Source organism: Trichechus manatus, unplaced genomic scaffold (assembly GCF_000243295.1).
Source record: "Trichechus manatus latirostris isolate Lorelei unplaced genomic scaffold, TriManLat1.0 scaffold00186, whole genome shotgun sequence".
Taxonomy (NCBI): Eukaryota; Metazoa; Chordata; class Mammalia; order Sirenia; family Trichechidae; genus Trichechus; species Trichechus manatus.
In genome coordinates, this window is record NW_004444122.1 from 3,635,785 (window position 1) to 3,648,920 (window position 13,136).

Consider the following 13,136-nt stretch of genomic DNA (forward strand, 5'->3'; position numbering starts at 1 on the left):
ACCCCAACCCCCACCATTTTCTTTTTTAATCTACAAAGAGTGAAGTCACTTTCCCAAACACTTGAAATTCATTTTCCAACAAATTATGATTTAGAGCATTCTATGTTCCAGGCACTGTGCTGGGCTCGGGGGATCCAATGACATCCACTAAGCAAAGCACTGCACACATACATATCATTACAAAGAGGATTACATGCTGTGGGAAGCTCTAAGAGGGGGAACTGATCTAGTCTGGTGGGTCCGCGTGGGCTTCCCTGAGGAGGCGCTTTATGAGCTGTTCTCTGAACAGTGTATTGTAGAATGGGAGTCCCTAGCACAGACGCTAAGCACTCAACTACTAGCTAAAAGGTTGGAGGTTCGAACCCATCCAGAGGTGCCCTGAAGACAGGCCTGGCCACCTTCTTCTGAAAGGTCACAGTCGTGAAAACCCTTTGGAGTAGTTCTACTCTGCACGCATGGGGTCACCACGAGTGGGAATTAACTTGAGGGCAGCTAACAACAACACCACATTGTAGGATAGGGATTACCAAAAAAACCAAACCCATAGCCATTGAGTCAATTCCAACTCACAGTGACCCTATAGGACAGAGTAGAACTGCCCCATAGGGTTTCCAAGGAGCGGCTGGTGGATTCGAACCTCCAACCTCTTAGTTAGCAGCCGAGCTCTTAACCACTGTACCACCAGCACTCCAGGATAGGGATAAGGAAAGAAAATCATTTCAAATCTTACCAGTTTAACCTAGCTACTGGGCGCTTTCTTAGTGTCTTTCCATCTAGTCTGCTTTTCTTGCAGCATCTTTTAAAAAAAGATGACTTTGTTAGCTCAGGGCATGTGTTTTTTGCTGGTAGGGCAAGCCCTCATGAGCTGTTCTTCCTGCCTATCAGCCAGCTGTCTCTGTCCTCCACACCTGGTGGCCCGCTCCCTGCTATGCATCCTTACTCACGAGGGGCCTCGGTGTGCCTCCTGGAAGCCTGTCTGTAATACCAGCAGCTCCCTCCTCCTGAGAGCTGGCTGGCACCAGGCACTGATAAAGGACCAGCATGGACATTGGCTCGTTTGAGGCAAACACTGTTACCTTTATTTTACAGGCAAACAAAAACGAGGCACAGGAAGTTTATCCAAATGGTGAGTGGCAAGACTGAGATTTCAACCCAGACAGGGTCGTTTCTTTCTAAAGTTTGTGCTCTTAGTCAGCACGCTGTACTGACGCTGACAAATAATAATACCACCAGTTTTATACCGGTTGACACTGAGTTGCTTCTGACTCATGGTGACCCCGTGTGTGTCCGAGTAGAATTGTGCTCCATAGCATTTTCAGTGGCTGGTTTTTTGGAAGTAGATCGCCAGGTCTTTCTTCTGAGGCATCTCTAGGTAGACTTGAACCTCCAACGTTTTGGTTAGCAACCAAGCACAATAACCATTTGTACCGTCTAGTTGTTGTTGTTAGCTGCCGTGGAGTCGGTCCTGGACTCATGGTGACCCCATGTGTTACAGGGTAGAACTGCTCCACAGGGTTTTCTTGTCTGTAATAATTACGGAAGCCGTTTGCCAGGCCTTCCTTCTGCAAAGCTGCTGGATGTGTTGGAATTGCCAACCTTTGGTTTAGCGCTCTATTATTTTTGGGAGGTCCCTGAGGGGGAACTCCCCCAAATAATAAGTAGTCATCACGTACATACATACATATTATTTTGCATGTGGAAGGTTTCACTCAATGTTGGATAACTTCTCTGGTACTACAAAGTCAACAGAACCGCCCTTCTTAATGGCCTCAGAAAACCACATCAGATGACTGGGCTGTATTGAGTCATTCTTGTATGATTGATGCTTTATCTTGCTTTCAACTTTATTTTTATTTTTCCAAAATTTTGTTATAAAACTGTTCAAACATGCATAAAAGTGGAAAGCATTTTATAGTATACGTAGCTATACCCACTATCTAGATTCTACAAGCAACATGGTACTATATTTGCCTTATCACATATCTACCCATCTCTCCATTCATGCATCCATGTTATGTTTTGAATGTATTACAAAAGAGGTTTCAGGGATCATTACACTTTACCCCTAAACACTTCAGCATGCATACCATTTACTCAAATTCAATGTTTGTCTAGTGTTCCTTTTGTAGGTAAAATGTACATACAATGAAATGTATATATCTTAAGTGCGCCATTCCATTAATTTTGAAAGATGTATACACCTGTGTAAGGCAAACTCCTATCAGGATATAGAACATTACCATTATCCCAGAAAGCTCTTTCATGTCCCTGCTCAGGTGCTTTTTACTGATGGTATATAATGTGTCACTAAATTTAAGGGCCCAGTTAAATAAAATATGTTGTCATGGTTGTTAGTTGCATTGAGTCGACCCCACGTACAACAGAACAAAATGATGGCCCATGATCCTTGACATGTGTAAGTCTATTGGACAATATTCTGTTGTGATCCATAGGGTTTCAACTGGCTAACTTTCAGAAGTAGGTAGCCAGACTTTTCCTCCTAATCTGTCGTAGTCTGGAAGCTCTGCTGAAGCCTGTCACCATGAGTGACTCTGATGGCATTTGAAATACTGGTGGCATAGCTTCCAGAATCAGTCACACAAGAGCCACCACAGTACGGCACACTAACAGTATTGGCTTTATCAGTGAGGTAATAAGGCAGTAAGGGCAGAACCCTTGGCCTGTAAGGCCCTAACTCTGGTGGGCAGGCTTCATGGAGGGTTCAGGTAGAGACTTTGGTTGAGATTCTGGGAGCAGGGAACAGCACCAAGCAGTAGGTTATTCTGGACAGAAGGGAAACAAAATGAAGATAGTGGTCCAGGTTGCCGTTGGGTTAGGGTTAGGGCTTGGGCTTTGGGTTCTGACAGTCGAGTTAGGAAAAGGCCAGGGCAGAGAAGATGAAGTCAGTGGCCCATCGTGGGACCTGACACTTGGATGGTGGGGAGAACTGTGTCACAGCTCTGTGTATGCTTGTGTATCAGGAGGGCCTCCAGAGGGGCTCCCGTGGATCTGACTCAGGGTGGGTGATGTGCACTACACTGTCCCTACTAAGGGCCTGTGGGCTTCCTGCTGCTGTCCAGACTGGTCCAGGACTGGGAGGCAGTGAGTGCGTCTTTCACTGGGAAGATGAAGGCAGAAACAGCCCAATGGGTTGTGTACAATGTGGGTCGGGAATGCTTTCAACTGTCTGAATTGCTATGATGTGATGAGATGGAGGTGGAGAAGGTCCAAGTACAGGGGTTTCTGGCTCCTGCACCTTCCCGTTTTGGAGGGCATATGGGGCACTGGGGGTAGGGCAGGGTTCAGGGAAGGCAGTGCTGCTATTTGTTGAACAGCCGCAGTGTCAAGTAGAGTGAGGCCATTTTATGACTTCCTATTTTAGTCCAACAATAATCCATTTTACAAATGAGAAATCTGAAGCTCAGAAAGGGAGGGGTGGTTTATCCCAGGTCACACAGCCAGTTAGCAGCAGACTTGAGATAAGAACTCAAGCCAACAGACTCCTGGACCAGTGCTCTTTTCACTGCATACTCTGCTGTCTGTGGCTAGCATGTGCATGTGCAAACATGGGCATTAACTTGTTACAGCCATCTATCTATATGTCTGGGGTCCCTGGGTGATGCAAATGGTTAAGGTGCTCAGCTGCTAACTGAAAGGTTGGTGGTTTGAGTCCACCCAGAGGCACTTTGGAGGAAAGTCCTGTGATCTACTTTAGAAAAATCAGCCATTGAAGACCCTATGGAGCACAGTTCTACTCTGACACACATGGGGTCACCATGTGTAGGAGTCAACTTGAGGGCAACTGTTAGTTTTTTAAATCTATGTCTATATTTTATCTGTGTCTATGTGTCTGACCACAAAGATCCCTCTCTCCCTTCTTCCTTTCCTCCTCCTCCTTTTTCTCCTCTTTCTTTTCCCCTCCTTATCCCTTCTTCTCATAGCTATTTAGCATCCACTTGTGTTGCGTACAAGGTCCCTGGGTGGTGCAAACAGTTTGCGCTCCATTAATCTGAAGGTTGGTGGATGGAACCCACCCAGCATACTATGGAGCATAGGCTTGGTGATCTGCTTCCATAAAGATTACAGCCAAGAAAACCCTACGGATCAGTTCTACTGTGCAAAACATGGGGTCGCATGAGTTGGCATTGACTCAATGGCAATGGGTGGGCTTGGGCTGTGTCACGTACTGTGCTCAATGCTAGGGTTACAGAAAGACATAAGACATAGTCCCTGGCATCAAGGAACTCACAGTTACTCTATCAGGCCAACTCAAGGATAGAGATCAGCACGGAGTGCCTTGGGAGCACAGAAGTTCAGCTCCTAATTTAATTAGTGAGTTGGGAGGGGGATATCAGGGAAGGCTTTGACACTGAGCCAAACTGAAAAACATGTGAGAGTTAGCCAGGAAGCAAGGGTTGGAGAATGCCTTGGTTGGAAAGGTCAGCATGTGCAGGGGGTGGAGGCCGGCGAAGGCACGGAGAAGCATCTGGAGGAACTTCAAGTGTTTTCAAGTGTTTTCTCCCCGCTGGATTGTAGGGGGCATGTGGGAGACAAGCCCGTGACCTTGGGCAGGGATTGAACATTTTTACTTATTGAGTAAGTCATGTCATGACAATAACAAATCAAGGAAAAAAAGCAGGGATTTCTTCATCTTTGAAAATGTTGCTTTCTGAGGCAACGCAGGAAGCGGCATTCCGTTAATAATTGTGTGGGCAGAGGGGCTGAAACAGTGGGCTGAATAACGGCCTTGCGCGGCTGAGGGCGCTCCACCTAGGCTTGAAGCTTTGTCCTGTCTGAGAATGCACAGGAGGGGGCCAGCCCTCTGACTGGGGAGCTCTGGAATCCTGTAAGAGCCAGAAGACACGAGGGACTCCGCTGCCTCCACGCCCTCGTGAAAGGCAAGACCCCAAGCGGAATACAGGGTGCCTGCCAAAGTCTTGCTGAGTGGAAACATTTGTCCCCCTCCTCCCCTGGGTGTGCCATCCCTTCCATTAATACCTGGCCTTTTCTTGTTGCCAGGTCGTCTGGGGTGGGCGGAGGGAGTGCTGGGCAAGCCATCTAGGCCTGCCCTTCAAAAGCACCACCGAGGTGTTTGAACAGCGTGATCAACATACTGCTACTGATCTGTACATGTGAAGTGTTGGAATGGCAAATGTTTTGTTATATATATATTTACCACAATAAAAAAATCTTAAAAAGCACCACCTAGGCACTGATCAAGGTCGCTGAGTGGCACAGACGGTTTGCTCTGGGCTGCTAACAGAAAGGTTGGCAGTTCAAACTCACCCAACAACGCCAAGAAAGCAAAGCCTGGCAATTTGCTTCTGGAAAGATAACAGCCACAATAAAACTCTATGGAGAAGTTCTACTCTGTAACACCTGGGTCACTATGAGTTGGAATCGACTCAAAGTCAATGGGTTTGGCTTTGGTTTTTTGAAGCACTGACCATCCCACCTGACTTTGGTGTTTAACCCTTTCTAAGCTCATTCATGTGGTTGGGGCTGAATGCGATGGGCAGGAATGTCCAGATGGCTTTGTTGGCATGGCGTAAGCAGCCAGCATTCGTGACAAGGACAAGGACTAGCCGGACTTTGTTATCAGGTCACCTGGGTTCAAGTCCTGGCTCAGTGCCTTAGGGAAGTTGTTTGATCACCCTATGTTTCGTCTTCCTCATCAGGAAAATGGGGGTAATTATGGTGCTGGCCCTATAGGGTAATTGTGGAAATGAAGTATGTGTGAACAGAGTCTAGCATGGCGTGTGGTGGGCAGCAAGAGCCGCATAAACGGTATCTCCAGGGGCATTTGCTTTATCCTGCAGCTATCAATTTGTTTTTTCCTAGGTCCAAATGATGAGTGTAGGAAAACTTTTCTTTCCCCCTGTACACCTTAGCAACGTTTGGAGTCCTATGATGATGTAAATGGTTAACATGCTCAGCTGTTAACCGAGAGGTTGGAGTTTCAAGTCTACCCAGAGGCGCCTTAAAAGAAAGGCCTGGCAATCTACTTCTGAATAATCACTGACTGAAAACCCTGTAGAGCACAGTTCTACTCTGACATACATGGGGTCACCATCAGTAGAAATCAACCAGACGGCAGAAATCAACTGGTACGGCTATGAGTTAATCCCAGTGACACTGCTTATACAATCCAAAGGGTTAGTTAGGCTGTTGAAACTAAAACCTCTTCTCCTAGGGAGAACATTCTCACTATTTCCTTATCTGTGGCCTGGCGGAAATAGGAGAGAGAGTGTGGATGTGTTTTTCGAGTTCCATTTAATGCTGAGACTGATCACAGAAACTAGACTAAGGAAGTTCCTGTAAGACTTCTTTGTAAACTCTAAAAGACAAACAAATGTAGAAACTCATTGTGCAGCATTAGTCATTAATTTATTCATTCAGTTAAGCACTGATTCATTCAGGAAATGTTTATTGAGTCCCTGTGGGCCAGGCACGTTCTAGTGCTGGGGACCCTGTAGTCAAGTAGACTGATGAGGTCCCTCTTTTTGGTGCTTATGGTCTAGGTGGAGAAGACAGACTATAAGCAAGTACTCAAATAGGTTAAGAAGACACTTTCAGATGGGACAATTCCATGAAGAAAGTAAAGGAGAAAAGTGTTATAGGGGGTGCCTGGGGGGCTACTTTGGAGTCCCTGAGTAGTGAAAACCATTAAGCTCTCAACTATTAACCGAAAGATGGGTGGTGTGAACCCACCCAGAGGCATCCTGGAAGAAAGTCCCAGCGATCCGATTCTGAAAAGTCAGCCATTGAAAACACCTATGGAGCACAGTTCCACTCGGAGACACATGGAGTTGCATGAGTTGGAATTAACTCAATGGCAACTGGTTGCAGGCTACTTTAGATTGGGTGGTCAGGAAAGGCCACATTTAGGATATTGACTTGGGAAGGAGCCAGCCATATGAAAGTCTGGAATTGTAATCTTCCTAGAAGAGGCATCAGCTAGGGCAAAGGTCTTAGGGTGAGATGGGAATGGCTTGCTCAAGAAAGACCTAGGAGACCAGGATGAGTGAAGTCCCATGACCAAGGAGGGGAGAGATGGGAGCTGAAGTTGAGAAGACAAATGGGGACGAGATCACGTAAAGCCTTTGGAATGCGATAGGGCTTTTCAATTTTATTTTGCAAAAAAAAAAAAAAAAAAAAAAGTGCAAAGTCCTTGGGGGGATATTATGTAGGTGCATGCTATGATTCAATTTGTATTTTTAAACCATCTACCTGGCTATTGGAAACCCTAGTGGTGTAGTGGTTAAGAGCTGCAGATGCTAACCAAAGGTCGGCAGTTTGAATCCACCAGGCTCTCCTTGGAAACCCTGTGGGGCAATTCTGCTCTGTCCTATAGGGTCGTTATGAGTCAGAATCAACCTGACGGCTATGGGTTGGGTTTTTGTTTTACCTGGCTATTGTGTGGAAGATGAATTACTGAGGTCCAACTGGGAGCTGGAAGCTCCAGTCAGAAGGTTAGTGCAGTAATCAGGTAAGAGACAACAGTGTCTTGGATTTGCATGGTAGCAGCGAAGATGGCGAGAAGTGGATGGATTTGGAATTGTGTCTTAGTCATCTAGTGCTGCTATAACAGAAATACCGCAAGTAGATGGCTTTCACAAAGAGAAATGTATTTTCTCACAGTCTAGTAGGCTAGAAGTCCAAATTCAGGCCATCAGCTCCAGGGGAAGGCTTTTTCTCTCTGTTGGCCTTCTCATCAGTGTTCCCCAAACTAGGAGCTTCTCTGCGCAGGAATCTTGGGTCCAAAGGACGTGCTCTGCTCCTGGTGCTTATTTCTTGGTAGTATGAAGTTCCCAATTCTCTGCTTGCTTTCTTTTCCTTTTATCTCTTGTAAGGTAAAAGGTGGTGCAGGCCACACCCTAGGGGAACTCCCTTTACACTGGATCAGGGATGTGCCCTGGGTAAGGGTGGTGTTACAATCCCACCCTAATCCTCTTTAACATAAAATTACAATCATAAAATGGAGGACAACCACACAGTTCTGGGAATTGTGGCCCAGCCAAACTGATACACACACTTTTTGGGGGACATAATTCAAACCATGACAGATAGCTTCTGGAGGTAGAGCCAACAGGAATCACTGATAAACTAAATGTGATGTGGGGGGTCAGTGCGAAGGCAGGATCAAGATGAATAAAAGCTAACATTCATTGAGGGGGCAGTGGTGGTTCAGTGGTAGAATTCTTGCTTTCCATGCAGAAAGGACCCGGGTTTGATTCCTGGCCAATGCACCTCATTCACAGTTACCACTGGTCTGTCAGAAGAGGCTTGCATGTTGCTGAACAGGTTTCAATGGAGCTTCTAGACTAAGACAGACTAGGAAGAAAGGTCTGGCAATCTACTTCAGAAAACCAGCCAGTGAGAACCCTATCGACCACAATGGGCTGATCTGCAGCTCATCATGGGGATGGAGCAGGGCTGGGCAGCGATTTGTTCCATTGTGAGTGGGTCACCATGATTCAGGGACTGACTCAAGGGTAGGCTTCTCCTGGCTGCATCTTCTTATCCTTCACTCAGGCAGGCAGTGAGCTGGAGAGCACAGCATTCATTGAGAGTATTCTGGAAGGTGCTTTTCTAAGAACTTTACAAGTATTATTAGCACATTTAGTCCTACAACCACTATGTGAGGTAGATGCTATTGCAGTAACAATTCTGTACATGAGAAACCAGTCCACAGAGAGGTGCCTCTTCATTTTCCCATGATTATGTACCTGGGAAAGGACAGAGCTGGGACATGGACACAAGGATTCTGGCTTCAGAACTCATGTTTTTTCTTTCTTTTTTTTTTAGAGCCCATGTTCTTAACTTTTTGATACTGAGTTTTTTGGCTTGTGCAGTTGGGTGGATGGTGCTGATAACTACTGAGATATGGAAGCCTGGGAGAGGAACTGGCTTTATTTGGGAAAATCAAGAATACTGTTTGGTCACGTTAATTTTGAAATACCTGTTAGGATCCCAGATGATACTGTGTGTGTGTGTGTGTGTGTGTGTGTGTGTGTGAATGTAAGTATGTGGTTAAGGAAGATCACAATTTGATTCATTTGCCCTCTAGATTTCATACTAAGGAAAAATGAAAATAATGATGTAAGGAGTGTGTGGTTATTTATAACACCATGCATCTGCAGAGCGCTTCTTCATTCTATTGTTTCATTCTCTCAGTAACACTCTGTGAAAGGAGTTTTAACTATTATTTGGCAGATGAGCAAACTAAACCGGAGCCATGACCAAGACCCCATAGTAAGATCTTAACTGAGCTTGAAGTGGTGCTCAATCCTAACCCAGGTGTCCCCCTTCTAGCTGAGTTAGGCTTCTCCTGGTTGCGTCTTTTCCCCCTCCACTCAGGTAGGCAATGAGCAGGACAGTGTTAGGCAGGGGAGGGAAGATTGTCTTTCCTTTTTCTGGAAGACGTCTTGGAGGGCACATGCGTGATATAGTTTCTGCCTTGAGCTATACACCACCCTACCACTCTGGATCAGTAAGGGTCTGGGCAGCATCTCTGCCACGCTTTGGAATGAATTCACCTTCTGAGATTGAGAAAGAACACATGCTCCGAAAGCAGAGGGTGAGGCAGGAACTGGATTGGGGCGTAATGTGGTAAAAGAGGGCTAGATGTGGTACAGGAGGGAGGCTATGGGGCCCTCACAGCTCCAGGGTCCAAGAAGGGAGAGGCTGGCCTCCACCTGCCTGCGTACCCAATCTCCGCATCCTTCCTGCCAGAGACAGACAGCCTTGATAGGCAATGCCTGGGCCCTGGTAGTGAACAAGCCTGATGAGGTCCCTGTTTTGGGTGCTTATGTTCTAGATGAGGGAGACAGAAGATACGCCAGTACTCAAATAGATTAGCAAGCCACCTTCAGTTCTATGCAGAAAATAAAAGAAGAGATAAAAAAGGGAGGGCCTGGGGGCTGCTTTAGATTGAGCAGTCAGGACAACGTCATAGTCAGTGAACAAACATCTTTAAAGGAGTATTTCCCTGGCTGAACTGCACCAGGGAGAGGGGCTGTGGGTATGAGCAGAGCAGGCAGCACTGACCGAGGTCCAGACTCCCTCGCTATAGGAGTTCCTCTACTGCTCTCCAGACCCAGGCCAACAAGGTGGACCTGTCCTCCACGCCCACCAACAAAGGCAGCGTTATCCCCGAATGCTTCCCACCACGTGCCTGGGTGCCCAGCAGGGGCTGGATCTCTGCAGCCTTGCATGGAATTTCTGCAGCTTCCTACGAGTTGCACCTACACCCTCATTAAAGCCCCCAGGAAGCCCTGAGACATTTGATGGTGAGCGTCCGAACACATTCCTTTCCTTAGAAGAGACGGCCACACAAACGTCCCAGCTTGGCCCATACAAACGGCCCACAGAGGCCTGGCTTAGGACAGACGTGTGGGATGCTCTTTGGGGGGCAGATGGGTGAAATGTCACCCTCAGAGGAGGCCCGTCAAGGGGACATGTGGGGAAAAGCGTCCTGGTCACATGACGTTAGTCCTGATGGGACACACAGAAGTGCCTTGTTCCTTTGTCCTGTGGTTTTTCAATGTGCTCTGAAGAAGTTAGGTCATTGATTCCCAACTTAAGCATGTGTCAGATCACCTGTGGGGCTTGTTAAAACACGGAGTGCTGGGCCCCAGTTCCAGAGCATCTGCTTCAGGAGGTCTGGGGTGGGGCCTTAGAACGCGCATTTCTAACAAGTTCCCAGGTGATGCTGGCATTCCTGGTCTAGGGATCACACTTTGAGAACCACTGAGTTACATAATCTCCTGATACAAACCAAACAAAACCAATTGCCATCAAGTCGACTCTGACTCATGGCAATCCCAAGTGTGTCAGAGTAGAACTGCACTCCACAGAGTTTTCAATGGCTGTGATCATTTGGAAATAGGTTGCCAGGTCTTTCTTCCAAAGTGCCTCTGAGCAGATTTGAACTGCCAACCTTTTGGTTAACAGCTGAGTGCTTATGGTTTGTGCCACCCAGGAACGCCAGTCTCCTGATAGTCAGTTCGTTATTTTAGGGAATCTTTGGCACAGAGAGGCAATGTGATGCCACAGAAAGAGTCTAGGCTTTGGAGTCAGGGCGATCTTGATTAGCATCCTGGCTGGAGAACCTGCTGTATGACCTAGGGGAAGTTGCTTGACTTGGCTGAGTCAGTGATTGCCCACCCAGCATGGCACAGAGTGGGTGCTCAGTGAATGTTTTATGGTAACTTTCTTCACCTGCAAACAAGTAAGATAATATTTACTTAACCGGATCGATGGTGGGACGTGTGAGATGACATTTACGTAAAGCTCCTAGTAGTGGACCAGGCACTTGGTAGGCACTCAGTGGTGTTCCTTACCTTCCTGCCCTCCAGTCCCTTCTGGGTTGCCCAAGGAATGCAGCAGCAGGCTGGGGCTGGAACAGGGAGCCCTGCCGTGACTCTGTGGGCTGGGCTGGCCCCCTGGGTGTTCTCTGCTGGTCCAGCAGATGGTGGACTTTGCTCTGAGGCTGAGCTTCCCAGCACTGGCAGCCCCTTTTTTGGACCAAGCTTCTTCACATGGAGCAGTCAGATGGCTCAGGTCGGGAGCTCTTGAGCAAACCCGTGCCAGATTGGACACATTTGCCCTGAGTCACCTGTCCAGAGCAGGAGGTGAAGGCGGTGTTCAATTCACAGCATCCCAACCACCGGAGCCTGGCTTCTGACTCGGAGAGCAGCCTCTCTATATGAGAAAGGGGCGTCCACTGCTCATTTTTCACTGGTTCGGACCCAGGCCTGGGCCACAGGCTGTCCTGGAATAAATGGTGCTGTGGCCCCTGCTGGGCAGCTGCAGAGAGAAGCCAGGGACGTGGCGGCCTGGGAGGCTGTGTGCAGGGAGGCAGGTGGGCGCCAGGTGAGTGAAAGTCCCTTGGACAGGCAGTTCTGAGGCAGGAGGCAGGACTCTGGCTAGAACGGGGGAGGTCTTGGTTGCTAAAACTTAATTGCATACTTGGTAGCTGTGCTGGGCTTGGGACAGGAGCAGACTCCAGGATCACTTCGGTAGGAATCCCAGGGCCACCACATTGCATGGTGAGATGTGGGAGGCTGGGGTGGGGTGAGGGTGTCACTTGTGCTTGCTCTGTAATTCAGGCAGCATCTGGTTCTGGGATTTCTGACTTATCAGCTTTCCCCCTATCCTTGGTACTGGGATGTGGAGGAGATGGGAGAAAGGAAGGGAGACGGAGGGGGGAAGGCAGTGGAAGCCCTGAGGAGGAGGCTGTTCCCGCCTCTCTGAACGCCCAGGCCAGTCCCTTTCTCTCCAGGGACAGTGACAACCTATGACAGTGGGGAGCGAGTTCTTTCCGTCCATCAGCCACTCAACTCATTGTAGACGAGGTTCCCACTACTAATTCCGGCTTTGGTTCAGTTTGAGTGGGCATTCTTTTGGTTGATAAAAGTGTTTGCTTTCTGCTGCTGGGAATGAGGTAACTGGCCGGATCTGTCACTGCCCAAGGGCACGGGAAGGTCAGCTCCGTCTTTGTCAGGTGGATTGGGCTGTTTCAGGCTGAGCCACATGCTCCTTTGTCCCAGGAGCCCACTTCCAGGCCTCCACGCAGCGTTCCCATACCAGCCTCAGAGTTGCTTTTCTGTGGCTCCGGTGTCCATCTCTCTGGGAAGGAGAGGCCTGCTAGGCATTTTCCCTCTTCCCCTTCTTTTGTGTCCTGCAGTTAGGTGGCGGTCAGCATCCGTGACCACACTGGAGGGCAGCTCCCCTCCTCCCGATACGATGAGGCGTGCGCTGTCAGCGTGGCTCAGGCCCTTCCTTGAAGCCCCTGCTGCTCTGTTATTCAGCCCCCAGTGATGCTCGAGACGTAGGTCTCAAGGAGGAATTAATCACTTCAGACCACTCCTGTGCAGAGGCTTGGGGGGCGGGGGGAGGCAGAGGATGCGGGGGGAATTACTCCAAGGGGGCGCCAGACGAGGCACAGAATTACATTCTGGGACTTCAAAATATGAAAGGCGCCTACCCCAAGAGTATGGCCCCTAGACACCCTTTTAGCTCAGTGGTGAAGTTACCTCCGAGGCTCACCGTTCAGCCTGGGAATGGACAGCCCCGTAAAACCAAATGAGACTAACGAGGTACAGGAGTCCAGTGACAAGGGCCAGAAGGCA

The 13,136-nt window shown here is 48.3% G+C and overlaps 1 protein-coding gene across 1 annotated transcript in view; it reads left to right on the plus strand.

Annotated features, from left to right (window-relative positions):
* The first annotated feature begins 11,601 nt into the window (after positions 1 to 11,601).
* The window catches only part of IL16 (interleukin 16), a 107,327-nt gene continuing 105,792 nt past the window's right edge, over positions 11,602 to 13,136 (plus strand). The window contains exon 1 of the mRNA XM_012558802.2: positions 11,602 to 11,877. The gene's annotated coding sequence lies outside the window, so the exon portion shown is untranslated. The remainder of the gene's footprint in view (positions 11,878 to 13,136) is intronic.